The sequence below is a fragment of the Monopterus albus genome, unplaced genomic scaffold (genome assembly GCF_001952655.1).
Source record: "Monopterus albus unplaced genomic scaffold, M_albus_1.0 scaffold190.1, whole genome shotgun sequence".
NCBI classification, from domain to species: Eukaryota; Metazoa; Chordata; class Actinopteri; order Synbranchiformes; family Synbranchidae; genus Monopterus; species Monopterus albus.
In genome coordinates, this window is record NW_018128070.1 from 234,342 (window position 1) to 254,243 (window position 19,902).

Here is a 19,902-nt window from a genome sequence, read left to right on the forward strand (position 1 = left end):
GCCAAATGCATTCTAGATCCTCTTCTGTGCTTCTCTGTCCTGCCCTGTGCTGGATGATGCTACAATGTTTGGGCAGGAAGGGACATAACCGGGAGACTGCTCACCCAGAGGAACTTCGCCACTATCCCATGGTCCTCTCTGACACATTGTACAAGTCTGTATTGTGAGGTTAACACTTTCCTGTGCTGTAATGAAATGCATATACTTATGCAAATCAGAGTATATGGAGTCTAACTTATGAAATGACTCTAATAATGCAACAGAAACTGACTGAGAGATGCTGTCTCATCAGACCAGAAACCAATGTGCAGATCAATTTAAAATGGCAAATGACTGTGCTCCCTGAGCCCATTTCTAAGAAGTGAGTGAACTATCCCTGATCTTAAGCTATTAGAGCCTGGTCAGGCTACGTTGTCTGTGGAATACAGAGAGCACTCCTTGACTTTTACATCAGAGCCTTGGGCACCATGGATCTCTGGGGCCACGCCACATGAGGAGTACAGTCGAGTCTTTAGTTTTATCTTTCTCTCTGGTCTTTATTAATAGTGGCAGAATTATAATTCAGAGAGCTGTGCTAAATTCATTGATGCTAATCATAAGTGCCCATTTCAGACAGAGAGTGCACGGTGAGTAAAAATATTATACAGTGAACGCAGGCTGCAATGATGTGAGAAGCTAATGCTGAGTCAAAAAATCTTACTTTAACTGAGAGAATTATTAATATTTGAATAAGACACAGGTATTTGGAACTGCTCTGAGGTGCTCCAGCTTGCAGGTTTTAAAGGCATTGCTCTGTTTAGAAGTTAAGGTTTGCCTATTTTCTGTCATGCTAGTAAAAGAAAATGCTAATTAGTGATTCCATCCACTGCTATTATATGAATATTAGGAGTTGAGTGAATCAAGATAAATAACGGGTGGGTGTCATTAAAGTACTGCATCGTGGCACAGCGCCAGTGTCAGAATTCACAGTAGTGGGAAATTGCAGGAGCCTATGTTTACATCAAGGCCGGCACCTGATTTGGTCACCAACAGGCCAGTGGTACAGTAAAAGAGAAGTCACTCGCCAAGCTACTGCAGGCTACTCATTTAACAAGCCTGGCAGTTTGACCACAACCTGTTCATTGAGACAATCAATGTATACCATCGTATTTTACAAGAGGACAGTCTCACAGTACAGGAAGTGTTGAAGGCAGTGATTCCACACCATGGATGTATTACGACAGCTTGATACAGTGTCACCACTCAGCCTAGTTACCAATTTTTCCCAGTTGCCCCTCCCAGTACTGGAATGAAAAATCTCCCTGTAGCCCAAAGATAATTTTCCCTATAGACCACAATGATTAGAGAGACATCTGTAAATTAATTGACAGGACAAACTACAAACCTGCTTTTTACTTCTATTATGAATTTTAAATCCATGGATGTTTTATGTTTGTTAAACATTTCAAAAGTCTAAAAATGTGACTTCTGTGACATCACCACAAAGTAAAGTCTATGGAGTACGCAACATGGGAAACACTAATGTGCATGTGCAGTGAGGCGCACAACACAAAAGCAAACTCATAAGCTAGAAAAGGTTCTTGGGTCATACAACAGGCAAGTGGGGATCATTCATGGGGCCCTGCCATCTATGAGTCCAGTAACAAGCTCCTTTAACACATTCATGTTCTGTACAAGAGTTGGAATCAGCAACACACAAGTCTTGTCAAGTACTGTATACAGGTTGTCCAGGTTTGTAGTAGGGAACAGTCTCAGCAGTGAGCGCACACAAGTATGGTAAACCCCAAGAGGAAAACGGATCAGTCAGACATCTCCCGCACTGCTTAAAGCTAAACTTTAAAACTATTTATGGTTGTAATGCTTTAAATGTATGCGGTAATGTGTAACATAAATAAGGTGAGTAGGCAGAGAAAGGTGAAAGTTTTTGTCACTGTTGGATTTAGAGTGGAGCCGTAGGATATGGAGCACAGCTGGAGGCAGTATGAACAGCAGTGTAAACTCAATTTGTATCAAACTCACAAAAATGCCAGTAGAAAAGCTGTTCCCTCATTTTTAGCCAGCATGTCTCTGAGAACCCAAACACATATAATGCATCATTTTCTAGATCCAATTTCTGAAATGTCATCATTTAAATATTATGTTTACAGGCTTAAAATCTCAAGGACCACACATAAGCCACTAGCTGCTATTTTATTTGCAACACTTTCCTCTACATCCAGTTGCACTAACATTTCAAGTAGAATGTAAAGAATAAATGTGTTTCAAACTGTTTTAATTATTTAAACACATCATTATGTTTGCAGACAATGAAAACTGCATATGCAAATGAAAACCTTTTTGATCTAACATTCAAAATTGATTTGTGGGGTGTTAGATCACTGCAGTGGCATGATGAGAGATGAAAGAAAAGAAATTTAAATTGCAATCCTTTTTTTTTTAAAGAGCAGCCAAAAAGAATATCACTGTACGATAATGGCTGCTCAGCCCCTCTTTCTCTCAGTATTGCTACCTTGATAATATCCCTGCCTACTCTGGTGAAAAAACACACAACATAGTTAACATTAAAGATTGTGCAAGCCTTACAGGCTGGATAATTTGGTATCTCAAGGTCTTATTTGCCACATTTCCTAGTTCAACAGCATGCTTAAACATATAAAGGACTGTGTTTATATACCATCACATTTAGTGTGTTCTTATTGATCAAAGTTGACAGCGACACATGTTGGATAAAGTGAAACGTCATGGTGATGTATTCTTGTTGCATTATTTATCATAGCTGGCCTGGTAGGGCGACGTCCCTGTGGTAATACAACTCCTGATACATTATATCAGACAAATCTTTGGCTCACTTCAGAGAGTTTTTGCCCCAGAGTCATCTAATGCATTCATTTGCTGTTATGTAACATTTGTATGTTTTAGCAGGTGTGAGCATCTGTGTTTCAATTTGATAATGAAAAATCACTGCAAAATAATATCAACTGCTGATTTAATGTTTTGCGGTTGTAGTTGTCTGTAGATGTACAGTGCCTTGCGAAAGTATTCGGCCCCCTTGAACTTTGCGACCTTTTGCCACATTTCAGGCTTCAAACATAAAGATATAAAACTGTAATTTTTTGTGAAGAATCAACAACAAGTGGGACACAATCATGAAGTGGAACGAAATTTATTGGATATTTCAAACGTTTTTAACAAATAAAAAACTGAAAAATTGGGCGTGCAAAATTATTCAGCCCCCTTAAGTTAATACTTTGTAGCGCCACCTTTTGCTGCGATTACAGCTGTAAGTCACTTGGGGTATGTCTCTATCAGTTTTGCACATCAAGAGACTGAAATTTTTGCCCATTCCGCCTTGCAAAACAGCTCGAGCTCAGTGAGGTTGGATAGAGAGCGTTTGTGAACAGCAGTTTTCAGTTCTTTCCACAGATTCTCGATTGGATTCAGGTCTGGACTTTGACTTGGCCATTCTAACACCTGGATATGTTTATTTGTGAACCATTCCATTGTAGATTTGGCTTTATGTTTTGGATCATTGTCTTGTTGGAAGACAAATCTCCGTCCCAGTCTCAGGTCTGTTGCAGACTCCATCAGGTTTCCTTCCAGAATGGTCCTGTATTTGGCTCCATCCATCTTCCCATCAATTTTAACCATCTTCCCTGCCCCTGCTGAAGAAAAGCAGGCCCAAATGAATCACCCCTTGATGACAGAAGAAAAGAATTCAGATTTAATCAAAACAACATGAAAGGTGATCAGCAAAAATCAAATATATTTTTATGTTAAGTGGCAAAAAAAAAGGACCAAATCTGGGGCATTTAAAAAATTATTACACTATTTTGTATTGCATGGGTCTAAAGTTGGGGGAATTGTGAAAGACAGATTTAAAAAGTAGTTCAAATCTAAGCAGAGATATCCTGGTTAAACTCTAAAAACACCAGATCCTAAACTTCCTATAATGCAACAGCTTCATTAGCTCCTTCTTGAACATTTTCTGTCAAAGAATTTAAAACCTTGAGTCCGATTTTCTTTATCAAAAAACATTCTACAACTGTTCTGACAAGGTAATACTCCTTGTGACAAATGTAATGTGTAAAACCAGTGGACTACCCCTTTAAATACCTTAATTAAAAGCAGCTGAAGGTGTTGATATTTTGAAATATAAGCATAAAACCTAAAGCACCACTATAGCCTGGCCTTTAATTAGAATATTCTTTATGTTTATATGATGTACTTTACTCCAAACCTAATTATTTATTTCATTGTATTCATGCAACATGTTTAAGTGCCTCATGCATTTTATTTATAGATTATTTATTTAGTTTTTCGTTCTTTTTATTTTAATATTAGACTTTTATTATTTTTATTTTTTGTGTATATTGGTTTCAAACTGTTATATCATTTTAGAGTGTTTTGGATATTTGTAGTGTCTTATCAGTCTAAGTACTTTGAATAGCACTCATAAACATTAAAATTGACTGATTAAAATCATGAATACTGGGGTTGTTGGTCTGTTGCATCGATAATATTACAGTTTTGGCTCAAGGTTTTTGTTTAGCTTTATAGGGCGAATTCACCCAAAGTGTAAAATAACACTAGTTCCGATGAAAAGCCGCTGACTGTGAGGTCTTATGCCTCCAGCTTTCAGGTGTTTCAAACAGTACAGACATTGTTTTTAGAAGGACTCGTTGAGTATTTCAGATGTTTTTTATGATTTTATATTTTATTTGTCAATTGCAAAATGCATTGTCAAACTGCTAAAATAATTGCCATTTGACTAAAGAGTCCAAAAAACTTCCATACACTCACAGGGAGAACATGCAGTCTTCACAGAGAAGACCAGAAGAGCTTCAGAGACATGAGACTTGTTTTAAAACGGACTTAGAAAAAAAATGCGATGTTGTTCTTTACTCTGAGCTGTTGTCTCTGTGATTTTCAGCTGCAGTCCTGTGAAGTATTGATCTGGATGACAGCTAAATGCATGTTTACAGCTTTCATTAGTCAGCAGCGACATAGCCACTTCAGCTGCATCTAAGAAACAAATTCAGCATTTTGCTCTTTTACTATTGATTGAAAAATGATGGCTTAGTTATAGTAATTCAGTTAAGACTTGCAGTTTTGCCCTCTGTGGAGAATTGTAATTAATACATTACAAACACCTGCTACTCAGTATGTTAATGAAGACGCCTCTGAGGTAAAACATTACGATACAGGCACTAGCAGCACAGGGCATCAGTGCGTGTGACTTGTACTCTTCAAAGGGGTGATTAAGGTTTCCTGATTGATTTCGGCCAATGAATCATAACGGCAGCAGTGGGTGAACTCCACAAACTGGAGATCAAAATATATGATATGCATTTTTCATTCCTTGAAAGATGACAGTACATTTCTGACAGCTTTCTTTGAGCCCATCCATGCTAGTTATTTGAATCCTTTTATCATAGTATATATCTGTTGTCCTCAACAGCACTGAAGCACTACAACATTTTGGGAAATACACTTACTGGGGGCTGCAGCCTTCAGCTAAATTTTTAGAGTGACTGCTGAACATACAGTTACTGGTCATAGCAAATGAATGGTTTAGAAAAAAACAAGAACATAAAATTGTACATTTCTTTAATTTAGACAAGAACAAGGTCGATGTTAAAAAATGACATGGCATCCAACAGTGAAAGTGGGGTGTAATGTTATTTGTTCATCCAGAGGCATGTTTATGCACAATTTTGTTAATTAATTAGTTATAGTAATTAATTTTGTTTTCGGGCGGCTGACTGTTTTAATCGTGTAAATCCCGTTTTCTCTCATTTTGTTGAAACTTGGTGTCCAGTTGTGCACACACAGCAGCAGCTAACCCACTGTCAACCTATGGTGGTAAGGAGATAAAAACACATGAGCAGAGAAATACAAAATTACCGTCGGATAAAACACCACAATGCAAACGGTGTCCTATTCCTTTAAACCCCCCCGAGACAGATTCAAAACACTGATTATCAAAACTAAAGGGGAATATAACTGGTTAAATAGGAATACTGCCAAGAGCACTGCTGACTGTTAGACTGAGGTCATGTTATCGCAGTGAACGCCTTTCAGCTACTCTAGTTATAGCTAATAAGGTACTTAATTCATGAAAAATCATTTCAACAATGCCTGTCAAAACTTTTCCATTTGATTTAGTTTTATATTCGGGTGGTTGTGTGAATTCCAAGCCACAAATGCATCTTGATCCTTAGGAAATCATCCTGGATTAGTGTCAAAGTCACATTTTCTATCATTTACAATTCATTTTCAATGTATCTACTCCTTGTGCAGTCAGGCTGACATTCTACATCGTGGCCCAGGACAAATTTCTCTTTCTTGGTTTTGGTATAAGGAGACAGACGAACAGGTTTACTCCGGATTTGAAGCTAAATATAATATGAAGGAGTCTGTACGACATTTGACAAGTTGAGACACAGTTTCTCTCCATAATGCTGCTGTCAGTTCACAGTATTAGAACTGTTTATTTCCTTGACATTTACAGTATTATATGCAGTATTACAGGTATTATCTAAAATACAGGCAGCATGTTGTTGCTCACAATTCCTCCACTGTACTTTATATTAAAGCCTTCCAGATAATCTCTTAAGATGGCATGTTCCTATTTAGCCAGCCTTTTGAAGCAGCTGCTGCCTTATTGTCCTGACATTTCCAGGGAATTACTTATGATGCAGATGTGTTTATTGAGACTTATGGTCTGATCCTGTATTATTAAACTCCATCCCTATCTGCTATAAGTGCTGACTGGATATTCCACTATAAAGTGTTTTGCCTTTGGCTCACAGTGAAAAGCAAACAAACGTCTATGAGGAGAAATCTAATACAAATAAATGTAAAGAATAAAAGTATTCCCCATCTTTAGTACGTGAGCTTTAAACCAGGATATAAAATAAAGAAAAAATGTGTGTGAAAATGTGATAAACATGAGTTCTATTTATATGTGAAATTAAAAGAACTATCACTGGGAATAATCTGCCCTCATCAAGAGGCAAACGGCAAAACATGTATCATTACAGGATAAAGCACAAATGGTGCCAGCGGATGTTAACTTACAACTGTTCATCTGTGGCTTACCCTGCTGTTTCACCTCTAACTTTGCAGTCTAGACTTCCAGAACGCCAAAGAGACTGTCCCTTTGAACTCTCAAAAATATTAAGTTAAAAGCAAAAGAGGTTATAAACATGGAGACAGAGGAGGACGTGTTGACTTGTTAACAGGGTCCATCATGTGTGTGGAGTAACTAAGGGAGGTTTATTGTGCAACCGAGAAAGGTCAGGAGTAATTTTTGACTAATGTTGTTTTTATCTTTGGCTTGCTGTCTTACTGATTAATTATGTTCAAGATGAACGTACAAAGGAGACTGAGGACACTTGTTGACCTGTGTCTGGGTGTGCAAGGCACTGATATCCTCAGTTTAGCAGGACTGGATAAAAAGAAAGTGACATCTTGGGTGCAAAAATGTAAATAACCTTTTTCTCCTATTAGGCTGACATACTGAGTAGTTGAAAACTAAAAAATACAACCAGTTGCTATGGATGGTTTGCAGTATTGATGCTATAATTCTTTGAAATAATAGGAAAATCTGTATTTAAATTATTGTAATTAAAATAATACTAATTATAATAATTAATGCTGGAAGTTATACCTCCAACAGAAGGCACCAAAGCGTCCACAATAACAAGATCCCCTGAAAATGGAGCAGCAGACTGCAGTTACTCTGACTGATACTGCCCCAAATCAATGAACTTGTCACCCTGTCAGAAAGAATTAACCCAGCAGAGGAACTCCAGCATCCTCATAATTCTTTTGATCTCTAAATATAACTTTAGTCAGACAAGAATTGACTGTTACATCAACAGAATTTCTTTGTTGCACAGTTCAATTTATCACCACACACTGAAATTACATTACTGCTGCCACAGCACCAAACAACTGTAGATGCAGTAAATGCCACATATTTACACTCAGAGGCGAAGAAGACCATGAGATACACAGACTTTTCAGCTCCTCACTCCTCATCTTGATGGGACAGGACACTTTTTTGCAGATATATAATACCAGTCAAACATTTAGACGCCCTCTCACTCAATACAAATGGAAAGTGTGCCCACACTTTTGTCTGGTAGTGTAGATGTAGATGTTGATCCTGACAACATCTCACTGAGCAGCTAACCACTGCTTGGCACACCCTGTGAAGCAACACAATGCCATTCTCTGAAGATGTACTACTGAAATATCAAGGCACAGCAGAGGCCTGGACACTCTCCATATTGCTTGATATCCTGTCCACAAATACTGTATAACAAACACTTGCTAGGAGAATGTGCCTCTTTGCTGGAGACTAACCTCTACGCTGAATGAACAAGAATGCAGACATGCTGTATTTGTCATTCTTTGTGAGAGCTGCATTCATGTAAATAAGAGGAAAGGACTTGCAGCAGCAGCAGCAGCATGTTCAGTTCTCCAAGGCTCTCACAGGATCCCATAGGGGATGCAGGACTTTCCTACGACTATAAAATACTCTGAGACAAGATTAGGAATCTCTTTTACCCCCTCAGTTGCAGGAGTAAAAGTCACATTGTTGGCCCTCCTTTAGAGTTCCTTAGGCTGCATTCAAACTGAGTTTCAAAGGTGTGCACCGGCACTGCAAGGTGCGCCACCAAAACAACGCAGCCCCATGTGGTGAAAAAGTCAGATCTGGTTCAACTTTTACAGCACCAGACAGTGACCTCATCCGGCAAAGATGCTGCACTGATCGATCACATATGAGGGAGGGTCGGAGCACTAGCATGAACATTAACTGATATTCATGCTTGTGATCTGTGGATTATATGGACATATCCTCAGGCCTCTACAAATGTTTATGACAGTCTGTTACAATTTGTCCAAGTGTTCCTTCCACCTTCTGACAATATTTCCAGTCACTTATTATTAATTTATCTACTACTGAGAAAAAACAGAACAACCAGAGTCTTTCAAGGAATCATTTGCCAGCTGCCAAGGAATACCTGACAACTTGATGTGTCTGGACAACTTCTCTAGATTAAGTGCTCACTATGCTTTATTCAAAATGTCTGTCAAATGGTTGAACAGCAATTGAAACCACGTCCATGCACACCTTTGCAACATCAGGAAAAGGACAGGCTGCATCCAGAAATTATCCAAAACCATCATTCTAATAAGCATGTCAGTTTCCTACAGAGATTTACCTGATATTTGCAAATGAGAAAGTTCTGAAGAAATGTGAAATTCTGTCATATTAGGACTTGCCTAATATAAGCCAACTACAAGGCAGATGCAAGGAAGGGGAACAGAAATATGGACACAAGGGACTGCTGCAGATGAAAGCAAAGAGCAGCTTTTCATTGAGGCCTTAATGGACAATAAGTGACAACCCTCATCCCTCAAGTATGTGGGTATATTTTCTGTCTGCATCCATTTGTTAACATAAATTAACTGAAACCAATGTTCAGTTCAGCTGAAATGAGAAAAGGACCAAACTGACTGACCCAACCATGTGATGACTAGCACCACAGCAAAAAGGTAGCTGAGTACACCAGCATCTCAGATAAAGGCCGCATATTTTCTTTTTTGATTGCTAACGCATTTTGTGTATTGTAGTAGCCGGTTCAGTCATGGGACCTTAGTGGTGACTAAATCCCCTGAACCTAGGGTTATCAACTCTGTCTGCCAGTATTCTGGGAGAATGCAACTGAGCGACAAAGACAGACTTTACCAAGCCTAGCAGTCACAGACAGACAGAGGTGCAGCCACAAGCTAGACAGCATTGACCTCTGATATCGTCAAAATACAAAAATAAAAACCAGTTGGATGACAGCATTAAAGGTGCGCTGTCCCTTCAGCATCTCAACACCACAAAACCCCAAAGCCAGGCAGAAGACTGGTGACGAAGAATCCCTACAATAAAGTAGTATTTTTCACTAACAACACCACTAGCTTGCTCTTGCTAAAGCAGTATTTGCCCCTTAGCTCCTTAGACATTTACTGCATGAGTAACAGTACAAATCATAGAAACACACAATCAATACAAGACATACAAGATGTGTACCTTGACATGTAAGAGACCCATGTGTCACATCTTTCCTATCCATTACTCAGTCATGAAAAATCTCCCCCCTTTGTGGTGGCTCAGTGTAGACAGGGATGTAGATGAGCAGGATGTCCAAAACAGGGAAACTGCTCTGATATCAGGAGGGCGGTACCAAAATGCAATGAGTCTCAGAGGCTAGAGCCACATTTGATTGAGAAGCAGCAGTAGTGGCAAGAAGGGGCGGAAAAAGTCAGAAGGACACAGACTAAATGACTGTGCTAGAGGGGACACACAAGTAAGCACAGGGGTCAGAAAAGTGCTATTCTCCTCAATAAATTGAATGAGTGTAATATTCTGTGGTGGTAAGTCTAGTTTGGCCTTGGGATGGGAGGATGCCTCCACCTCACCTTGGGCCCTGGCATTGTTCCATCAGAGCTTAATGATCCTGTATACTCTGTAACAAACACATGGTATATGAGTGACATTGTGCATTATTATAATGAATGTGCTTCACAAACCAATATACAATATTAGAAAGTATTTGGAAATCTAAGTGTGCTACAAGTCAGGAGAAAATAAATGCTGGTCTACCATCAGTCTTGACAAGCACCCGCTGAATGATCCATCTCATCATTAGTGTTCAAACAGAAAAGTGTCAGACAGGTTGACAGCATGAGTCTGCAAGCCCTGGCAGCATTGTGGTGCACGCAGAAAACACTTTGACACAGGACATGACAAGTCACACAAAATCACGCCAGGCTTTTCACTGACTTCATGGGTGGGGACTACTTTTCCCCCAGCTAAATCATCCCTCGATACTGACAAATGGGACCACAAACCAACCTGCACTGGATCAGTCACAATAGAGGAGGAAAGCTGGACAATGTGGAGTGGCACACGTATAAAACACGTATTTTAATTGTACACGCCAGTACAGTACAGCATGTTCCTACAGCATCGTGCAGAATTTCGATGGGAACAGGACTGAGTCCATCTCCAGGTAGCAATGCAACACCTTTAGAGACAAGGGGTTTAAATGTAAATTTAGTTTCCTACATCCACATCATATGTTTTGGGCCAAAATGTGGCTTATTTGAATTAACAAAAATGTGGCTTATTAGCACGGCCTTTTTTCTGTTATCTAGTAGTCAGGAAATAAGGTTATAGTCTCTGTCCTGTCACATTTGTCAAACATTTCCTTATGTCTGATTTTTATAGAGGGAGGTGTTACGACCCTAGTCGTACTTGGGATTGTATAATGTACAAACCCAGCATAGACCTGAACATAATTTCTTAATTTCTGTCTGAACCCAGCCCAAACCCACAGGTACCAACGGGTCCCGTCGGGTCCTGTCAGGTATCCACACTCGACCCCACACCAACACATCCCCTTGCATTTCAACACACTCAGTGTGGCTCACCAGCATCCTGTTTCACTGAACCACGTACTGTACAACGAAAAGGGGAGAGAACACGAGAACTCCACATACACATAAACACTGTGGTTCAAAACACAACAGTTATAAAAACCATATATGACTAGGGCTGTAACAAAGGTTATCTCCATTGAGAGTTAGATCTATACTGTATAATTAATATCATTTGTACTGGAAAGACTCTGTAATACAGGCTGGGGAAGCTGACTTATATACCTTATTCTTTCAGCCAGTATTACTATTCACTTTGTGATTTTTGAGCTAGCACTACCGAGTGGCAGCTGAGTAACTCTCAAGGTAATTTATTTTTTCTCCAGATAAAGCTGAATAAGAGATTCTTTTGCACGCAATCCCATTCTCGTGAAGATCCGAAGATAATTAAAAGAAAGCAGGCGCTAGGGGTGATCTTTCCTGATGCACAGCTGTGGAGTTTGCCATTCAGCCACCACTTGTGATCTCTCTGGGTCTCCACTGGGGGACAAGAGAGGTCAAAACACTGCTCAGCTTGATCAAGCTTTCCTTTGTCTTTGTCCATAGGTTACCTCTCTGGTGTACTCTCTTGTTGTTGGCAGTCACTGCTACTGTATGTTGTGTAGCTTTTTTGATGACACAAAACCTAACAAATGTCATTTCCTATAATATACTTACAGAGGCAGTACAAGTTAGTATTACAATTAATATCCTCTGCATTTTTTAAATCACAGATTCTCTGTATTGAAAATGCTGCACTATTCCAAAGTACATGTAAGGGCACACAGATGCCAGTGGATGTACTGTATGGTACATGGTAGCCAACCTGTTTTCTTTATCAGTGCAGAGTACTGTACTCTTCAGCTTGCTCCCAGCTACATACCTCCCCTGACTCTCTGATAAAACATGGAATCTGTCACACAGGCTTGTGCTGAGGCCCGGCAGGGGAGCCCTAATGATTGCAATAAAAAAACAAATGCAAATGATTACCTTGGGGTTCCCTCTTGTGTGGAATCTGTCGCTCAGCCTCTGGCTGTCAGGATGGATCACTGCCATCGTCTGTGGACATGCAGCGTTAGGAAAATAAACACCAACTGGGCCAACACAGGCAGCAACAATGCAATAACACTAATACCATTATGTGTCACAATGTGGCTTGCCAAGCTAAGACCATTTTTGGTGAAGAATGATGGGTTATGGCTGAGCAGAATCACACTGTGATTAAATTAGCTGGCTTTTATTTGTATCTTTTGATATTACCCAGTTTTACAGCATTGCAAGTGGTCAGAAATTTGCTTCTATAATTTGGTTAAATTCATGACACTCATTATCGTGTTAAATGATTAAAGTGTATAGATCTTTATTCATAATGCAAAAATAACATGACCATTCTGCTAATGAGTACTTTGTCTTTTGACACTTTAAGTGCATTTTTTATTGTGAAAATATTGTGTAAATTTTGAATCTTCATAAATTTTTTTGCAAACCTATAAACTGTCAGTTCTGTCAGATCAAGTTGTGTCAAAAAAAATACTACAGGCTACTAGTTTTTTGTTGTGGTGTTGTTGTTTAACATTTCATTCCCAGGTCAAGCAACAAAACAAACGCAACCTCTTCATCTACTGTGTCAACTTGAGAATCATCAGCAGTTATGTGTTTTCACTGCAGGCAGAGAAAATGGAAATGAGTCCCGTGCCTACTGTCGAATGGCCAGAATTCAGTCTGAAAATGTTTTGGCTCTAGTACTGTAGGTCATAACTAAAGAGTTGAGTCAACACAAAATGATAGCTCATATAAAAGGATTTTATGAATTATTTTCTTTTTTGGATTCGGAGGACAAGAAAGGTCAAACCCAACAAGAGCACAGATGCAAAGAACAGTATATCACTCTGTAATAAAAGAAAAAGTCACAGCTTCTGTGAAATTAGGCCACAGAGGCTGCATGTTCTTCACAAAATCTCCTTCTGTGGTCCTTGGTGAGCGAGCAAAGATATGATGCTTGACTCACGGGTAAAATCTGCCTCCAGACTTCATCAACAGGTGAACTGAGACTTGTGTTTATAGCGATGCGAGATTAGCTCAGGGAAGGATGAGGAAGACACAGAGAGATGCATCATGTATTGTCTCTGGTAAGCGTTCTACAGTGTAAGCTGGACAAATCCTCCAGGCGAGACGCATGACTTTGGTTGTATTCATCTAAAAATAGGTGGTTTTGCAGTGAAAGAGCGCCCATAATACTTACAGTAAATTACTTACACTAAGATTCAGTATCTGATGATTCAAGGTCAAAAGGAGCCTCCACTGGTGTTTGTACAAACCTATAAAGTCTAAAATGGTAGGATTACAAGCTTGAGATCACATTACAGCAACGACATAGAAACATCCCTGCAGCGCATATAGCTGCAGCTGGAAATGCCCGCTTTTCTGTTTCAGTTATTTTTATGGTGTGTTGTAGTTATTTGGTTGTTTGAGTCCTTCGGGGCTCAAGGTGCCTATCGGTCAAAACTATCTAAACAACAATTTTATGATTGATTTGTCATGCAGTTATATAAGAGGCCGAGAAATAGATTGTATTAGAAATAATGGGGATTCATTTGCTGTTTGGGGAAAAACAATATCAGTCTTTTACTTTAGCTCATTTTGCTAATGATGTTATAATGAAGAGTTTTCAAATGACCAGAAAGACATAAGATGTACTTTTTAAAACATTAGAAGACTTCTTTTTTAAAGGTGATTTAGCTTGCACAAAATAAACTCAAAGAAAAGATATTTAACTCCACACACTTCCCTTTATATGTTGGGAATGTATTTGGCATTATAAATGTCTGCAATGTCCACAGTGATAAAGCAGAGAAGTACAATGAAATAAAATGCCATTAGAGCCGTTCTCCAAGTTTTACGTGCGCTTAACTGTTGGCTGAAATGACTTTTCTAATGAACTAAATTTGAATAATGTATTCACAGACAGATTTAGAACGCTGATATGGTAATGATTAAGATATATGACTAAAGACCAGATGTGGCAAACCACCTCTGTGTGATGCATGACACGTTCACATGATTTATGATGACTTGTGACGTTTCGGGCTGGGTTTCTCAAACAGAGACTTGCCATCTCAGGGAAAGCTCCTCTAACAGAAATGAAGCACATGCTGAAGCATTCTGCATGAACATGTGAGATGAAAGTCTGTATCCAGCTCCTCAGCACTGGGAGCGGGCAAAGATAAATTTAAAGTACATGGTGCTCCACAGTTTTGCTTACTGATAGACAATTGTGGGTGTTTCTAAGCACACAGTTTGCTCAGTCAAGAAACATTAGCATGTAGGGTTTGTATGCATATGATGAATCAACAGAAATGCAGGGCAGACTCAGTGACGTAGTACAATTTATGAGGCTGTGATCAAAGAAAAAAAAAAGGGAATGTCTTTGACACAACATGACCTAATGCAGCTGTTTCCCTTTTCAATAATAAAACTAAACTAAACTAAAACATTCCTCTCTGTTTTTAGGCCTTTATGCACAACACTTCAGGTTGCACTGCCACTCAGTATCTGAGATCCTCCAGCTGCTTAATCAGTAGTGAGAGAATAGCAATATATGGCCAGCACACAAATCAGTGTCCTTTAACTCCTGATAATGTCCTTGAGGACTTTGTGGTGACTATAGACAGCAGGAGATTAACCCAGTCTCGCTCAGCCACCTGCAAAGAGATGCTCCCTATAGGTGCTTGAGTTCCTGTAATCTTCAGATGTGGATCACACTCCTAGCAACCAATTAACAAAGAACACTACACTTGAACCTAGTGTTAAGTTGTATTTTCAGCTTTGGAGAGTATTATAAACACAAACACACACACACACACACACACACACACACACACACACACACACTGGAGATCAATATGATTTGACATTCGAGGAAGCACTTGTCCAATTCCAAAGGATTTGTTTGTGTTACAGAGACACCTACTGGTGTGGATCTCCTGGGTTGAGAGCTTTGTGCTGTAAGACGCATGTACTGGTGTCCTCACTTGTCCACATCTATGGCTGAAACACAAAGGAAGCAGCTCATTTGTGCTTTTTACTTTTCAAACAAAGGCAGATGTGTGAAGATTGGGATTTAAGAATTTGATTTCATTAGCTGTGACTCCTGGGGCTGCCTCTGAGGTCCAACATGCTACAAAACTCATTATGGGTGAATTAATGAAGTGGGACGTACTCTGTTTCATCCGTGTGGCATGAACTGAAGCATTATGAATTATTATTTTAGGGCATGAGCAAATCAAGTTTGTTTGTATGTCATGGACAGCTATGGACGGGCATATTGATTGATGAATCAAGGTCAATTCATATAACACTTAAGTGTTATGTACTTGCACACCCCTGCTTCTGTTATCTCATTCATATCCTCGATACATTCAGGCTGGATACTTTGGATATTAACCACTTTTGATTTGCACAACAGTGTTAACTCTGCCACCACTCCACATTCCTTCCAGTGTCTGTATTACACAAAATACCAGTCACTTCAGTTCCTGTAAGTTCTGCAGAAGGGTTATGTGTCTTTAATAAGGTCATTGTCTTGGTTTACAGTTTACAATTATTCAGCATCACATCCTTTGCATTAGCACATAAACTGTAAACCACAATGAATTCTTTAAAAACTAAAACATAAAAGTGCAAAAATGGCACTTGTCAAGTCAGAGGGTAAAACGGCAGGTGTTTGAGCACCACCTGGGTTTTATGTGTACATGTGCCTGCCCAAAACTGAGCTAAAAAGAGTAAAAGTAAATGTACGATTTACATGTCTCAGGTGGCAGAAACCTCCATCTAAATGAATGCTAAGTTTGCTAGGTGTGTAAATCGACTGTTTGCATGTTTGCCACAATAGTTTTTTAAGGTGTTTGCAACTTGTTCCACTGCCCACAAAATACATTTAATTTCTGCTTTCAACCCCTATAATAAAATACTAAATAAATAAATAGAAATGCCATGTATAACAATGTGTGCTGGGTAACTGAAATGCATTACCAGAACAACATGTACCATCAATACTGCATTAAATCAGCTTTGTATGAGACCAGCATAGAAAATAATAGCCTGCCATATCTATGCAACATGTACATGAGCCCTGCACATATGACATGAGCTCCACTGTAGGTGATAAACCTCACCTCAGCATCATAAATATCCTCGGCTTGTTTATTGCATCTTATTGTACGGCATGGTTGACAATGCATCATTAATTTAAGAACCTTTCTAATGAATGTGAAATGAAAGACTCTCAAGCTATTTCACTTATCAAACGAGAAGAGACTGCAGTGGCTGTATTTTCAAAGTCTTTACCTGAGTACTTGTGAAACTAGTGGGCTCTGCTGTCTCACTTTGCTGGCCTCTCATCTTTCACCCTTGACAGAAATTACATGATTCAATGGTCCCGTGGAAGCGCTGATGGACAGCCGGCTCTAAATGTTAATAAACACACTGTTTTATACAGCAGCCTTTCATTTTTCACCAATAAATACAGCTTTAACCTTGTCTGCTGTTCTCCCTTCAGCTGCAGAGGTGATGGCTATACTGACATCTACAATTCAATTCCCACCTGCCTCCCAACACAAAAAAGATATATGTAAAAATAGTTCAATATTATATTCAAACAGTGGGTTCTTGTCCTTACACATAGCGTCTGAGAGCAAATAAAAGGATGGTTAATGATTTTGTGTGTGTGCTTGACCTTCCAGCTACACTAGAGCTTGTCCTCAAGGAAACTCTCCAGTGCTGCCCAAGGCTAAGTCCACGAGAGCACATATAGGATCACAGACAAATGCTCCTAGAGAGAGCTGCATCGCTCAATATACTGGGGCAAAAACGGTGCTCATGTTTATGTGTGCACACAGACACAGAGGAATGCCTGAAGTTCACTGATCAGTGCCATTTGGATCAATACTAGACAGGGATTCTCCTTCAGGAATTTTTATATTAGATGATAAAGTATGATAGTGTACTACATTTTTGTGCAGCAGCTTATTTGGATCAATGATATGCCGCCAGTTTCAAGAACATTAAATGACTAATCTTCTCTGAATAGTGTAACTATTATAGTGTACTGAGTGTTCACTATGATGGATGATCTTAACTACTGTAATTTTCAGTGTGTGAGAGGTATATCAAGGTAGTTTTGATGAGAGATATACAGTATGATAGCACCTAAAGCAAATGCAAGTTTCATCAAACTGCACAAGACAAGAAAATTTTACTGTACTTCTATAATTTGTATTTTTTCTGTGACAACAAAGAGTCAACTATTTGTCTCAGGGCAGTTTATGTACTAATTAATGTTTTACTTAGTGTAAGCATGAAGTCATTAACTTGTTGCCTGTACTGACTTTGTAAAGGGGAAGACCGCTGTACTAAACCCACACAACCTGTTTGGAGACGGAGGCATCTAGTGGAAGTTGTCTGCAAGTACAAAACCTACTGGACATCACATGTACAAAGTATTGCATGTATACACATGCAACAACATATAATTGAATATATACATTTATGACAATCTCACCAAAAACAAACATTTTGAGCTTCATAAACACAAATGTTAAGGCAGAAGTGTTACACTGAAGTGCATACAGATGTACAGGTCTAAGACAGTAAAACTTAGACCTAAACCTTAATCCTAATCCATCTGTAATACAGGTTTGTGACCACTAGGTGGAGCTCATGCTCTTTCATCTTTTCTGAAATATTCTGCTGAATGACCAGAGTTGATGCCAAAGTATGTACACATCCACACAGTCCCATGAAAGGGTTAAATCAACAAACATATGTCAAAATACATGAGTGGTTGTACCAGGCAATGGTCTAATGCTTTCTACAGTGAGATTCAAGTTTCCTCTTACAGACAAGCTGGATGAATGTTTTATTGAATAAAAGTGGCATTTGACACCACTGCCTTTTAATCAGTTATCATATCATTGCACTGCATTAGTATTATCTTGATCTATACCGACTGTACTGACAAGAGTCTCAGCCACATAGACTGTGCTCTCAGTTCATCTAAGCGTAAAGGACAATGTGGAGTATGAATCTAAGAAGTAAACTATTGCATTTCTAAGTAATTTGACAGAAGACGACTAAAAAAATTGTTTCTTTGTGCAGTTTATTGATGTAAACATCAATACAGTTTAGTGTGAGCTATTTTCAGCTTCTTTCAATGATTTTCTTGGCATCAGTTTTAGCGGGCTTTATAAGAAACGGGTGAAATAAATTGCCGTAAATGAGCAGAGATTTAACCAATGAATCCTAATCAGTGAGCCAGCATAGTGGTAGAGTACAGCATGCTGGCAAGACTGATCTGATCTGAGAGCGGAAAAAACATAGTTTGCATAATAAGCTGTATTTTAAAACCATCAGGGCTGGGGTTATTATATCTGACATTTAAAATCTGCCTGTAAATGCAAATGAGTTGACTAAGTGGTTCCATGCCACAATTTCACATTACCAGACATTATCATACAGCACATTTGCAATGAATGAAAAACAATGTGTAGTCTTATAAAGCAGCAGTTTGACATTTTGCAAACTTCACTTGTAACCAGGGCCGTATCTGGGAATTTATTTTAGAGTTGATCCAAGATAGGCAAGGTTATTTAATAAGAATTTTAAAACTGGAAACTAGTGATTTGTCCTTTCTCTTGACATGGTCAAGGTACAGTAACTTATTAATGCCAGTAAAGACAGAATAAAAAGGTCCAGGTCACGGTTTTTCATAATGAAATTATTTAGGGCCTCCTCTGTAGCCACTTTGGCGTCTCTGTGCTCAGAAGGCTTGGTGAGTTCATTCAAACAAATTTCAGACATTATGCTTAAAGGACCGTATGTAGCATTGATACCGAGTGTTTAAAATGCGTACTGCGGTCGAAATTCAAAATAGTGGACAGTGCAGTCTCCCCCACCCCCTCCTCTCCAGACTCAAAGCTCACGTGGGTTGCCAGGTTGAGGAAACAAAATCTACAAGCAAGAGACCAATATGTAAATGGGGAGTGCTTCCACTTTAAGAGCTAGCATTAAAACTAAACCCAGGCTATGTTATTAAGGCACCAACAGGGAAATGGCTTGATTGAAGTTCCCATGAAGTATTAGATTTAGTGTCAACATAAATATTTATAAATTGCTTTAATGAAGACTTCACATTGATTAAGTCTTTTCTAATGGGCTGTATCACAGTGAATGAAAATAATCTGATTAGGGTGACTTTGGGAAGTACTTTGAGACAGTGCCCACATTGGAAATGAAGATGTGCAGCCCACTAACGGCGTAATTGACAAAAATGAAGATGGATGGATCCAGGCGACTCCTGAGCTCTTCCCGCTCAAAGCGGAGGAGTCTACAGCTGTGCCCTTTGCATGACAAAGCAACATT

General features: G+C 39.0%; 1 protein-coding gene across 2 annotated transcripts in view; it reads right to left on the bottom strand.

The window, feature by feature from the left end:
- Positions 1 to 19,902, bottom strand: part of cdh19 (cadherin 19, type 2) — a 191,376-nt gene that overhangs the window by 64,319 nt on the left and 107,155 nt on the right. Inside the window, exon 2 of one of the 2 annotated variants that reach the window (XM_020617515.1) lies at positions 12,475 to 12,543. The exons of the other annotated variant lie outside the window; for it this stretch is intronic. The gene's annotated coding sequence lies outside the window, so the exon portion shown is untranslated. The remainder of the gene's footprint in view (positions 1 to 12,474; positions 12,544 to 19,902) is intronic. 2 annotated transcript variants of the gene reach the window in all.